Raw genomic sequence first — 12,798 nt, forward strand, 5'->3', positions numbered from 1 at the left:
CAGCTTAAGAAAACACAAATATCCTATCTAAAAAAAACAGAATATTCTGGGAATCTTAATCTTAAACTGTATTCTCAGATTTTAAAATAGAGAAACATTTAATATTTTGTAAATGCATTATTTTAATATTTATTATTTTAATATTGCTGATTATGGCTTCATAATATTACGAGAATAAAGTCGTAATATGAGAATAAAGTCGTAATATTACAAGAATAAAGTCGTAATATTATGAGAATAAAGTCGTAATTTATGAGAAGAAGATGCTCAATATTCCTCATTTTAACACAGGGAGAAGATGCTCTTCCTGTTAGTTCTCATAAATTACCACTTTATTCTCATAATATTACGACTTTATTCTCGTAATTTTACGACTTTATTCTCATAAATTACGACTTTATTCTCATAAATTACAACTTTATTCTCATAATATTACGACTTTATTCTCGTAATATTACTTTTCTTAAGCTGTAAGCCATGATCAGCAATATTAAAATAATAAAAGGCTTGCAATATTTCAGTTGATTTGTAATGAATCCAGAATGTTTGACATTTTTGTTTTTGTAATTGCATTACAGGAAATCACAATATTCTAATTTTCTGAGACAGTCCTGAAGGCGTTTGTTCAACAGCTTTCTGTTTCTTTACCCACTTATTCTGTCATTTTTTTTGAATATATTTATAAGTTCAGGTGCTAACTCGTTCATCAGCCAGGATTTGGTGTGAAAATGAGCAAGAATGTGAACGCAGATTGACAAATACTTGAATTTCCCATTGTACCCGTTTTTTTTTTTGGCTGCAGCAGCAGGTGGAGACGTCTGCCAGGAAACTACACAATGTCAAAACCTGAAAGTCCAGTCACTCATTTGAGTAAATGCTTCACGAGAACATCCCCTGGAGCTCTTCTAAACCTCGGTGCACAAACATCTGGGATTGTAGCAACCTCCTCTTCTCCTCTTCGGTGGAAAATTTGCCCCATGTTTTTTTTAAATGAGGAAACGACAGCACTAAAGACTACGGTGGCCGAGACCCGCCATTGCTGGAAATAAAAGTAACGCTGCAAACAGAAACAAATGCTGCTGCAAATAAAATAAACGCTGCAAATAAAAGAAATGCTAAAAATAAAATAAACGCTGCAAACAAAAAGAAACGCCGCTGCAAACAAAAGAAACGCTGCAAACAAAAAGAAACGCTGCAAACAAAAAGAAACCCCGCTGCAAATAAAAGAAACGCTGCAAATAAAATAAAAAAAACGACACAAATAAAAAAGCCACAACGGAAGTGAATTACCTTCCTATTTTTGCTGGTGTTTTTGGCCTAACACATTAAAAACGACACGTAGCGACGTTGAACACTAACCTTTTCACTTATGTTCTCGTTCGTTGTTCTTTTTATTCCTCGCTCTTCTTATTTCTTCCTTTTCACTTACGTCCTCTTCGTCTTCTTCTTCTCCTCTCACGTAAAAAACACCGGTGCATCAGTAAAAATAGTCCCCGGTAATTCACTTCCGTTATTTTTATTTGCGTCGGTTTTTTTTATTTGCAGCAGAGTTTCTTTATATTTGCAGCGTTTCTTTTATTTGCAGCAGCGTTTGTTTTTATTTGCAGCGTTTCTTTTATTTGCAAAGCGTTTGTTTTTATTTGCAGCGGAGTTTGTTTTTATTTGCAGCGTTTCTTTTATTTGCAGCGGAGTTTGTTTTTATTTGCAGCGGCGTTTCTTTTTATTTGCTAAGTGTTTATTTTATTTGCAGCGGCGTTTCTTTTTATTTGCTAAGCGTTTATTTTATTTGCAGCGGAGTTTGTTTTATTTGCAGCGTTTATTTTATTTGCAGCGGCGTTTGTTTTTATTTGCAGCGTTTCTTTTATTTGCTAGGCGTTTGTTTTTATTTGCAGCGTTTCTTTTATTTGCAGCGGCGTTTGTTTCTGTTTGCAGCGTTACTTTTATTTCAGCAATGGCGGGTCTCGGCCACCGTACTTCTGACCTCGGTGCACAAACATCCGGGATTGTGACACCTCCTCTTCTCCCAGTTGGGTGGAAAATTTGTCCCATGTTTTTTAAAATGAGGAAACGACAGCACTAAAGACACATCAGAAATGTGTCAGCGTCGCAGAGGAGATTGATCAGTTACAGCCCGGGCATATAGCGTCGCTGTTATATGTGAGGAAACACTAACAATCTGTGTAAACTCGTATGAGGTGGATCAACCACAGATGTTACTGTCAGAGCAGGATCCAACGCTACGTCCGTTTAGCTGATACAAGCAGAAACTGAGCCCCTTAAGGGAGCAGTGTGTAAAAGGTTTTTATCTGCTCTTATTTTTCTACCTACATGACCAACAAGTTCAAGTTCACCCACAAACCGTGGGATTCCTCAGAGACTCCTATTACGAGACCGGACAGACCAAAGTTATTGATTTAGCAGATATCTCAGCAGACAAACACACAATCCTAGTTTTTGAGACATGACTGCACCAGTTTGTTCTCAACCTCTTTCTAGGTTATTTTGGGATATTTTAAACTATACGACGGAGTATTAGGGCCAAACTAAGACAAGAAAACATTTGGACATTACAAGAATAAAGTCATAATGTTATGAGAATAAAGTCGTAATATTATGAGAATAAATTAATAATATTACGAGAATAATAATATTGCATTCATATGCATTCATTCATGCATCGTACCTTTCTTTAGGTCAGAAACGTTTCCTAACAGAAAAATGACGTTGATTCCATTCAGGGGAACCAGCTTTCAGGTCTTTTGGCATTGTGAGTTATTGGTACGACTCATCCGGAAGGATCAATCCGCCATTTCTCATCACGAGTGAAAATGTTAGCCATTGCAAAGATTACTACCAAATGAGTACCTGGACTTTTAATGGTACTAAAAAGTATTTATAGAAAAACACATTTTTATCTCTCAAGAGGGCGGGGCTACTTCTGGTCCGAGCCTTTTCTCAGGAAGTTAGGAACGGAGGCTTCGACCAGACCAAGATGATTTGAAGAAAAAAAAAAAGACACAGCACTTTGTCCCCAAAAATGTACTTAAGCCCAGATTTCCGTGTATAAAACCAGATGAATGAGACTGTGTTTGACGTTGTTGCTGAAGACAATGAATGGCAGCGTGCAGCGAGTGCGTTCACATCTGTTCACATCTGTTCACACTGCAAAAACTCAGAATCTTAACAAGAATATTTGTCTTATTTCTAGTTAAAATGTCTAATTTTTAGTAAAAAAAATCTCATTACACTTAAAACAAGACTCATCACTGGAAAAAACAACAATTTTCACCTGTTTCAAGTAGATTTTCACTTGAAATAAGTAGAAAAATCTGCCAGTGGAAGAAGATGTATCTTCTCATTACAAGCAAAAAAATCTTGTTCCACTGTGAGATTTTTCTACTTATTTCAAGTGAGAATTTACTTGAAACAGGTGAAAATTTCCAAATAACAAGTTATTTTTCTGGTAATGACTCTTATTTCTAGTTAAAATGTCTCATTTTTGGTCAAAAAATCTCATTACACTTAAAACAAGAGTCATTAACAGAAAAATAACTTGTTATTTGACAATTTCCACCTGTTTCAAATACATTTTCACTCGAAATAAAATCTGCCAGTGGAACAAGATTTATCTTCTCATTACAAGCAAAAACAATCTTGTTCCACTGAGATTTTTCTACTTATTTCAAGTGAAAATCTACTTGAAACAGGTGAAAATTGTTGTTTTTTCCAGTGATGAGTTTTGTTTTAAGTGTAATGAGATTTTTTTGACTAAAATGAGACATTTTAACTAGAAATAAGACAAATATTCTTGTTAAGATTTAGAGTTTTTGCAGTGCACATGCTTCTGTCAGCGAGGGCTTTTCTCCGTCTAAGTTGTACACCGGCCGTCGTCCCCGCCACCACCCATCTAACCAGAATCTTGCACAAAAAAATATGTAAATATCTGAAGATTAGAATTATTTTTCCTTTTGTACAAGCACTTTTTGCATCCTGGCTTTTCCTAAATGTGTTTGTAACCAAGTTACAATTTTTCTACTTTATTCAAGATTTCACCGGTCTGGTAAACGGCTCACTGGGCTTTTAAATTTCAGTTTATACAACATGTCAAGATGAATATTGACTGAGTAGGAATACGTCTGTCACAAACTCCCACTTCTTCACCTGGAAAGTGTATCTCAGGGATTATGTTGTCATTGAAGTATTTTTTATTTCCATGTCGGTTGTTGTAAGGATTCTGTGTGAACTCTGGTGGCGTTTTTGAAGCAGAAACATCAAAGTATTAACACATTCAAACCTTTGACCATACGAAATCACTAACTGAGTAAAATGTCAAGATATTAATTTTGGACATTTACATTTCAATTATAAAAGATTTGAAGGTATATGAAGTACAAGGTTGTACATTTACAAAATATGAAATGTTTTAATATTTAATATTTTAAAATCTCAGAATACAGGACTGTCTGAGAAAATTAGAATATTGTGATAAAGTTCTTTATTTTCTGTAATGCAATTAAAAAAGACAAAAATATCATACATTCTGGATTCATTACAAATCAACTGAAATATTGCAAGCCTTTTATTATTTTAATATTGCTGATTATGGCTTACAGTTTAAGATTAAGATTCCCAGAATATTCTAATTTTTTGAGATAGGATATTTGAGTTTTCTTAAGCTGTAAACCATGATCAGCAATATTAAAATAATAAAAGGCTTGCAATATTTCAGTTGATTTGTAATGAATCCAGAATGTATGACATTTTTGCATTACAGAAAATAAAGGACTTTATCACAATATTCAAATTTTCTGAGACAGTCCTGTACATTTCAATTATAAAAGATTTGAAGGTATATGAAGTACAAGGTTGTACATTTACAAAATATTAAATGTTTCTCTATTTTAAAATCTGAGAATATCATGTATTCTGGCCAACGTTTTGAGCATAAAAGCAGAAAAGCTTTTGGTGGAGGAAGTGGTTTTCCAGCGGACCGCAGCTCAGGGAATGGACCTCCGTTTTCCACAACCGTATGAAAGGGTTGCATGTGCAGAACAGGAAGAGCAGCACGAACGCGTCTGTAAGCGGGTGGAAAGATTTGGTTTTTTATGACCCAGCTAAGGCTAAATGCTAATTAACAAATGCTGACACATTATTTTAAGGAGTAGAAAAGTTTGTGCTCCATATGTCAAGATCTGTGTCCTCAGTGGTTGTACACTGCAAAAACTCTAAATCTTAACAAGAATATTTGTCTTATTTCTAGTTAAAATGTCTCATTTTAGTCAAAAAAATCTCATTACACTTAAAACAAGACTCATCACTGGGAAAAACAATAATTTTCACCTGTTTCAAGTAAATTTTCACTTGAAATAAGTAGAAAAATCTGCCAGTGGAACAAGATTTTTTTGCTTGTAATGAGAAGATAAATCTTGTTCCACTGGCAGATTTTTCTACTTATTTCAAGTGAAAATTTACTTGAAACAGGTGAAAATTGCCAAATAACAAGTTATTTTTCTGGTAATGACTCTTATTTCTATTTAAAATGTCTAATTTTTAGTCAAAAAATCACATTACACTTAAAACAAGAGTCATTAAGAGAAAAATAACTTGTTATTTGACAATTTCCACCTGTTTCTAATACATTTTCACTTGAAATAAAATCTGCCAGTGGAACAAGATTTATCTTCATTACAAGCAAAACTTTCTTGTTCCACTGGCGGATGTTTCTACTTATTTTAAGTGAAAATCTACTTGAAACAGGTGAAAATTGTTGTTTTTTCCAGTGATGAGTCTTGTTTTAAGTGTAATGAGATTTTTTTTTACTAAAAATGAGACATTTGAACTAGAAATAAGACAAATATTCCTGGTAAGATTTTGAGTTTTTGCAGTGTACTACGCTGTACTAAGCTGTCACACTTTTATTAAAGATAAAAATCCTACTTTGATACAAATCTAATGTGCTGTTGAGGTGGAAAGGTCTGCCAGGGTCCAGGACGAGAGACACGCGTCACACACTTAGACGTCCCTCATCAGAGTTCCCACGAGCACTAAACTATTGAAACCAAGCGAGAAACAGCAGAATACCGACCTGTTGACATGAGACGTGCTGCATGTTTTTCCTGTGAGAGCTAAGGCTGTACGTGTGTGAAAGCTACGGCTCTCTGCTCCGCGCTTTTCTTCATTTTTCATTTGTACATCTCCAAAAGGTGACTCACTCTTCAATGAAATATGAATAAAAACTCATCACAATGCCGTCGTTGCCCTCGCTTTTCTTTTTATTAGTTAAGAAAACTAAGAAAGTAAATACTGTATGTTGAAAAAACATTTAAGACACATTTATAAATGGATCTTTCTCTTGGAATGTGTTTTGACTGACACAGTGATAAACAATACTATAAATATTTACAGGACTGTCTCAGAAAATTAGAATATTGTGATTTTCTATAATGCAATTACAAAAACAAAAATGTCATAAATTCTGGATTCATTACAAATCAACTGAAATATTGCAAGCCTTTTATTATTTTAATATTGCTGATCATGGCTTACAGTTTAAGAAAACTCAAATATCCTATCTCAAAAATTTGAATATTCTGGGAATCTTAAGCTGTAAACCATAATCAGCAATATTAAAATATTAAAAGGCTTGCAATATTTCAGTTGATTTGTAATGAATCCAGAATGTATGACATTTTTGTTTTTTTAACTCTTTATCACAATATTCAAATTTTCTGAGACAGTCCTTTATATTTGTATGTACTGTTGGCAAAAAAGTATTTAGTCAGACACCAGTTGTGCAAGTTCTCCCACTTAAAAAGTGTGGCAGGGTGGAGTAGCTGCAGCCACTCAGACTGACGGGACACAGGTGTGTCCAGGACCGCCTCCTCCGTCACGGCGCCCTGCTGGTCCGCCTCCACCTCTGCAGCCGACTCCGCCTCCGACTCCACCTCCGACTCTGCCTCCGACTCCACCTCCGACTCTGCCTCCGACTCTGTCCCAGGAGCCGACGCCTGGCGGCCTGCAGCGACTGCCTCATGGCCGGTCGGCTGCAGCCCCGCCAGCGCTGCCGCGGCGAACCTCAGGCGTGGTGCCGGGGTGGGTCGCTCCGTTGGCCCTGCCGTCTCGGGAGCCGTCGCTTGGCGGCCCGCAGCTTCTGCCTCCCTCTCAGCTGCGGCGCCGCCAGCTCCTCCCGCGCTGCTGCAGCGAACCTGAAGCGTGGCGCAGGGGTGGGTCGCTCCGCGGGCATCAGCGCCGCCAGTACAGCGAGCTGATGCTCACCTTGGTCCCGGAGCAGGGCGTTCAGGTCCGCCATGGCCTGGGCGAGCGCGTCCAGGGCCCGCTCCGTGCCTCCCTTCTCCATCCCGTCGGGCCCCACGTTGGGCACCAGTGTAGCACGGCGAGTGCTACGGGGCCCGACCGAAGGACGGAGAGACACGGAGTTTCGTGCAGACCCTTTATTTGTCACAAAACCAACATGTGCACAAGCATCACAGCATGACAGCAGCTCCTCCGACCGACCCAGCTGCAGTCTCCCAGTCCTCCTTATCAAGGCTGGCAGGGTGGAGAGGCTGATGGGACACACCTGTGTCCCGTCAGTCTGAGTGGCTGCAGCTCCTCCACCCTGCCACAAAAAGATGAACTATGAGAGACTAAATGAAAAAAAAACAAACAGAAAATCACATTGTCTGATTTTTATAGAATGTATTTGCAAATTATAGTGGAAAATAAGTATTTGGCCAATAAGAAAAGTTAATTTCAACACTTTGTTATATTCCCTTTGTTGGCAATGAGAGGGGTCAAATGTTTACTGTAAGTCTTCACCAGGTTTTCTCCACTGTTGCTGGTATTTTGGTATTTTGGTCCGTTCCTCCATGATCTCCTCTAGAGCAGTGATTGGTCCGTTCCTCCATGATCTCCTCTAGAGCAGTGATTGGTCCGTTCCTCCATGATCTCCTCTAGATCAGTGATTGGTCCGTTCCTCCATGATCTCCTCTAGAGCAGTGATTGGTCCGTTCCTCCATGATCTCCTCTAGAGCAGTGATTGGTCCGTTCCTCCATGATCTCCTCTAGAGCAGTGATTGGTCCGTTCCTCCACGATCTCCTCTAGAGCAGTGATTGGTCCGTTCCTCCATGATCTCCTCTAGAGCAGTGATTGGTCCGTTCCTCCACGATCTCCTCTAGAGCAGTGATTGGTCCGTTCCTCCATGATCTCCTCTAGAGCAGTGATTGGTCCGTTCCTCCATGATCTCCTCTAGAGCAGTGATTGGTCCGTTCCTCCATGATCTCCTCTAGAGCAGTGATGTTTCTGGGCTGTCGCTGGACAACACGGACTCTCAACTCCCTCCAAAGATTTTCTATGGGGTTGAGATCTGGAGACTGGCTAGAAGTCTCCAGGACCTTGAAATGTTTCTTATGAAGCCACTCCTTCGTTGCCCGGGTGATGTGTTTGGATCATTGTCCTGCTGAAAGACCCAGCCACGTTTCATCTTCAATACCTTGCTGATGGAAGGATGTTTTCACTCAAAATCTCACCATACATGGCCCCATTCATTCTTTCCCTACACGGATCAGTCATCCTGGTCCCTTTGCAAAAAACATCCCCAAACCATGATGTTTCCTCCCCCATGCTTAACAGTAGGTTTGGTGTTGTTTGCAACCTGATCTCAAAAATCCGTGAAATGCCCACGACCTCTCACCACTATTTTCCGTGGCACCAACATGGAAATGGTACAATATCCCAGTGAGCACCACGGATATTGTACCATGCAAAGTCAATGGGATCCGTGGATCGTGATATATACACGGATTATGACATTATTATTATTTATATATTATTCTTTGTTATAGTGGCTAAATTATGAGTTTTTGTTGCGCAAGTTACTGTTTGTTACCGTCAGTTTGTAAAAGCATGTTTTTAACGCTGTTTTAACAGCGTTTTAATGGTGTTTTGATGATTTTTAACAGTATATTGATGGCAAGTATTCAACCGTGTTTTCTAGTATTTAACGTAAATTCGAGTATTTAACCATGTTGTTTGCTGTCGCCATGACGACGGAGGTGGCGTAAGTGATGTGAAATTATTATTTTTAGCAAAAACCACAAGCGTTTCCTCTTTCTAACCAATCATAAGTGGTGCATTAACCTAACCAGACCTTAACCAGAGCGTCGTCCAGCCACAAAATATCATTTTTAATTGATTTTGAACCAGGAAGTGGAAACAGGCGATATTTAAATTCATTGTTTTAACCCTGTTCTCCCATTCCGTCAAACACAGGGAATTCCCTGGGCATCCCCTCTACGTCATAGAGTGCACCTTAACCATGTAATTTACGTTAAATACTAGAAAACACGGTTAAATACTCGCCGTCAAAATACTGTTAAAAATCATCAAAACACCATTAAAACACTGTTAAAACAGCGTTAAAAACATGCTTTTACAAACTGACAGTAACAAACAGTAACTTGCGCATCAAAAACTCATAACTTAGCCACTATAATAAAGAATAATATATACATAATAATAATGTAATAATCCGTGTATATATCACGACAACGGAGCCCATTATCTTTGCATGGTACAATATCGGTGGTGCTCACATGGAATTATACCATTTCCGTGTTGGTACCACGGAAAATATTGGTGAGAGGTCGTGGATATTTCACGGATTTTTGTGAGATCAGGTTGGTTCTTTGGATGCAACTCAGCTTTCTTTCTCCTCAAAACACAACAAGTTGTGTTTCCACAAAAAGTTCTATTTTAGTTTCATCTGACCAAATAAACATTCTCCCAATCCTCTTGTGCATCATCCAAATGCTCCCTAGCAAACTTCTGGGGGATGAGGGGGGATGGCAATCCCCCTGAAATAAAAACGGTCCAAATCATCCCCCCTGAAATAAAAACGGTCCAAATCATTCCCCCCTGAAATAAAAACGGTCCAAATCATCCCCCCAGTAAAACTGCCATCCCTCCTTTCCATCCCTTATGTCATTTCATCAATGAATGTGGTTTTACTGCTATTTCAACATTTAGAGTCATCACCAGAAAAATAAAACCAGAAAAATAACTTATTTGACAATTTTCACCTGTTTCAAGTCAATTTTCACTTGAAATAAGTAGAAAAATCTTCCAGTGGGACAAGATTTATCTTCTATTTCAATTCAATTCAATTCAATTCAATTTTATTTGTATAGCGTCTAATACAACAGATGTTGTCTCTAGACGCTTTCCAGAGATCCAGAACATGAACATAAACATAGACATAAACCCTTCTCATTACAAGCAAAAAAATCTTGTTCCACTGGCAGATTTTTCTACTTATTTCAAGTGAAAATCTACTTGAAACAGGTGAAAATGGTTGTTTTTTCCAGTGATGAGTCTTGTTTTAAGTGTAATGAGTTTTTTTTACTAAAATGAGACATTTTAACTAGAAATAAGACAAATATTCTTGTTAAGATTTAGAGTTTTTGCAGTGATCATGTTACTTATCCTGTGAAGGACAGAGTCATATTGATAAGTTCAGAAAAGTGTTTTTTATTGTTGTGTTTTGATGTATTTGATGTAAGTCCAGTGGATATTTAAAGCTTACAGAAGGCTGCATTTAACTGCTGCTATGTCATTCCTGCAGTATTTCTGCAGCTGTTTTGGTCACTGCTATTATTTGTAATATATTATATTATTTGTAATCAGCACAAATTATCTGTCCCCATATGATCAAATCCACCACCCCCCTGATTGTTTTTTACAACTCCAGTACTGCTGGTATTGTAGTGTGTTACTGATGGTTCCTTTGTTACTCTGGTCCCAGCTCTCTGCAGGTCATTCACTAGTTCCCCGTGTGGTTCTGGGATCTTTACTCACCGTTCTTGATCATTTTTACCCCCCGGGGTGAGATCTTGGAGCCCCAGATGGAGGAGATTATCAGTGTCTTGTATTTCTTCCATTTTCTAATAATTGCTCACAGGCCAGCTGACAGTCCTGCCGGGGCCCCAGACAAAATAATGTAAGATGGGCCCCCCTGCGCCCGGATCTCTCCTTCTCCTCTTCCTCTCCTCTCCCTCTGCTCTTCAGGTTTTTATACAAGCTAATGGACGTTAACATTAGAGCTAGCCAGTTAGGTTAAGTTACAAGGTTGGTAAACGTTGGCTGCTGTTTCTTACCTTGCTCTACGCTGACTTTATTAATTCCAGCTTCACCGTCACCACCTTTTTAAAATATTTGTGTACAGAATCTATGAGGCCTCTATTATCTTCTTCTCTTTTCTCTTCTTTTCTGAGCACCGGACTTGTGCTGACCGGACATTTTGACCATTCTAATGGTTGAATTAAATGATAACAACTTTTGATCAGCGGCCAAACCATTTTAGTGTTGGGGGTTCTTGACCACAAGGACAATTAGGAAGAAAACAAATAACAAGCTTTTATGTAACTCAAATACTACATATCTTTTCCACAGATAGGCATATTTTGAAACATTTTGAAAAAGGATTCCATAATTTAATGAGAATAATTTTTTTTTTTTTTTTTTTTTTCAGTTCTTGGCCCCCCCCCTACCCTGGGCCCGGGACAACAGACCCGTTTGTCCCCCCCCTATCGGCGGGCGTGATTGCTCCCACAGTTGATTCCTTCAAACCAAGCTGCTTACCTATTGCAGATTCAGTCTTCCCAGCTGGTCCTGGTCTACAATGTTGTTTCTCACGTCTCTGACAGCTCTTTGGTCTTGGCCATAGTGGAGTTTGGAGTGTGACTGTTTGAGGTTGTGGACAGGGGTCGTTTATACTGGTAACCAGTTAAAACAGGTGTCTTTTATACTGATAACCAGTTAAAACAGGTGTCTTTTATACTGATAACCAGTTAAAACAGGTGTCTTTTATACTGATAACCAGTTAAAACAGGTGTCTTTTATACTGATAACCAGTTAAAACAGGTGTCTTTTATACTGATAACCAGTTAAAACAGGTGTCTTTTATACTGATAACCAGTTAAAACAGGTGTCTTTTATACTGATAACCAGTTAAAACAGGTGTCTTTTATACTGATAACCAGTTAAAACAGGGGTCGTTTATACTGATAACCAGTTAAAACAGGTGTCTTTTATACTGATAACCAGTTAAAACAGGGGTCGTTTATACTGATAACCAGTTAAAACAGGTGCATTAATACAGGTAACGAGTGGAGGACAAGTTAATAAATAGGTTAATAACTTTTCCTTTTAACTTCCATCCTTTGCAGGATAAAAATTATCTTTAACCCTTGTACTGTCTTTGGGTCAAAATTACCTAATTCTCCTGTCCTTCTTTCCTCCTGCTCTCTCCTTCCTTCCTTGTTTTCTCCCTTCCTTCTCTCTCCTTCCTTCTTCCCTTCCTCTTTCCTCCCTTCCTTCCTCCTTTCCTTGTTTTCTCCCTTCCTTCCATCCTTCCTTCCTTCCATCCTTCCTTCTTCTCTTCCATCCTTCCTTGACCCGAAGACAGCACAAGGGTTAATTTAACTCAGCTCACTCACTCACTCACTCACTCACTCACTCACTCACTCACTCACTCACTCACTCACTCACTCACTCACTCACTCACTCACTCACTCACTCACAGATCCATGGACAGCCAGAGACCTTTAAGTTGTTTTTATTAATTTCACTTTGACATCAGTACAGGGACCACATACTTCTTTTCTTTTTTGTTTTTTCCTGCAACACCTTTCCAAAGACTTCAAAAAAATCTGAATCAAAGTCATATCTGATACAAAACCAAGTTGTCGGTGAAACAACATCGAGATACCGAATAAGAATTCAAAGCAAAATAAGACGAT

The sequence above is a fragment of the Cololabis saira genome, chromosome 20 (genome assembly GCF_033807715.1).
Source record: "Cololabis saira isolate AMF1-May2022 chromosome 20, fColSai1.1, whole genome shotgun sequence".
Classification (NCBI taxonomy): domain Eukaryota; kingdom Metazoa; phylum Chordata; class Actinopteri; order Beloniformes; family Belonidae; genus Cololabis; species Cololabis saira.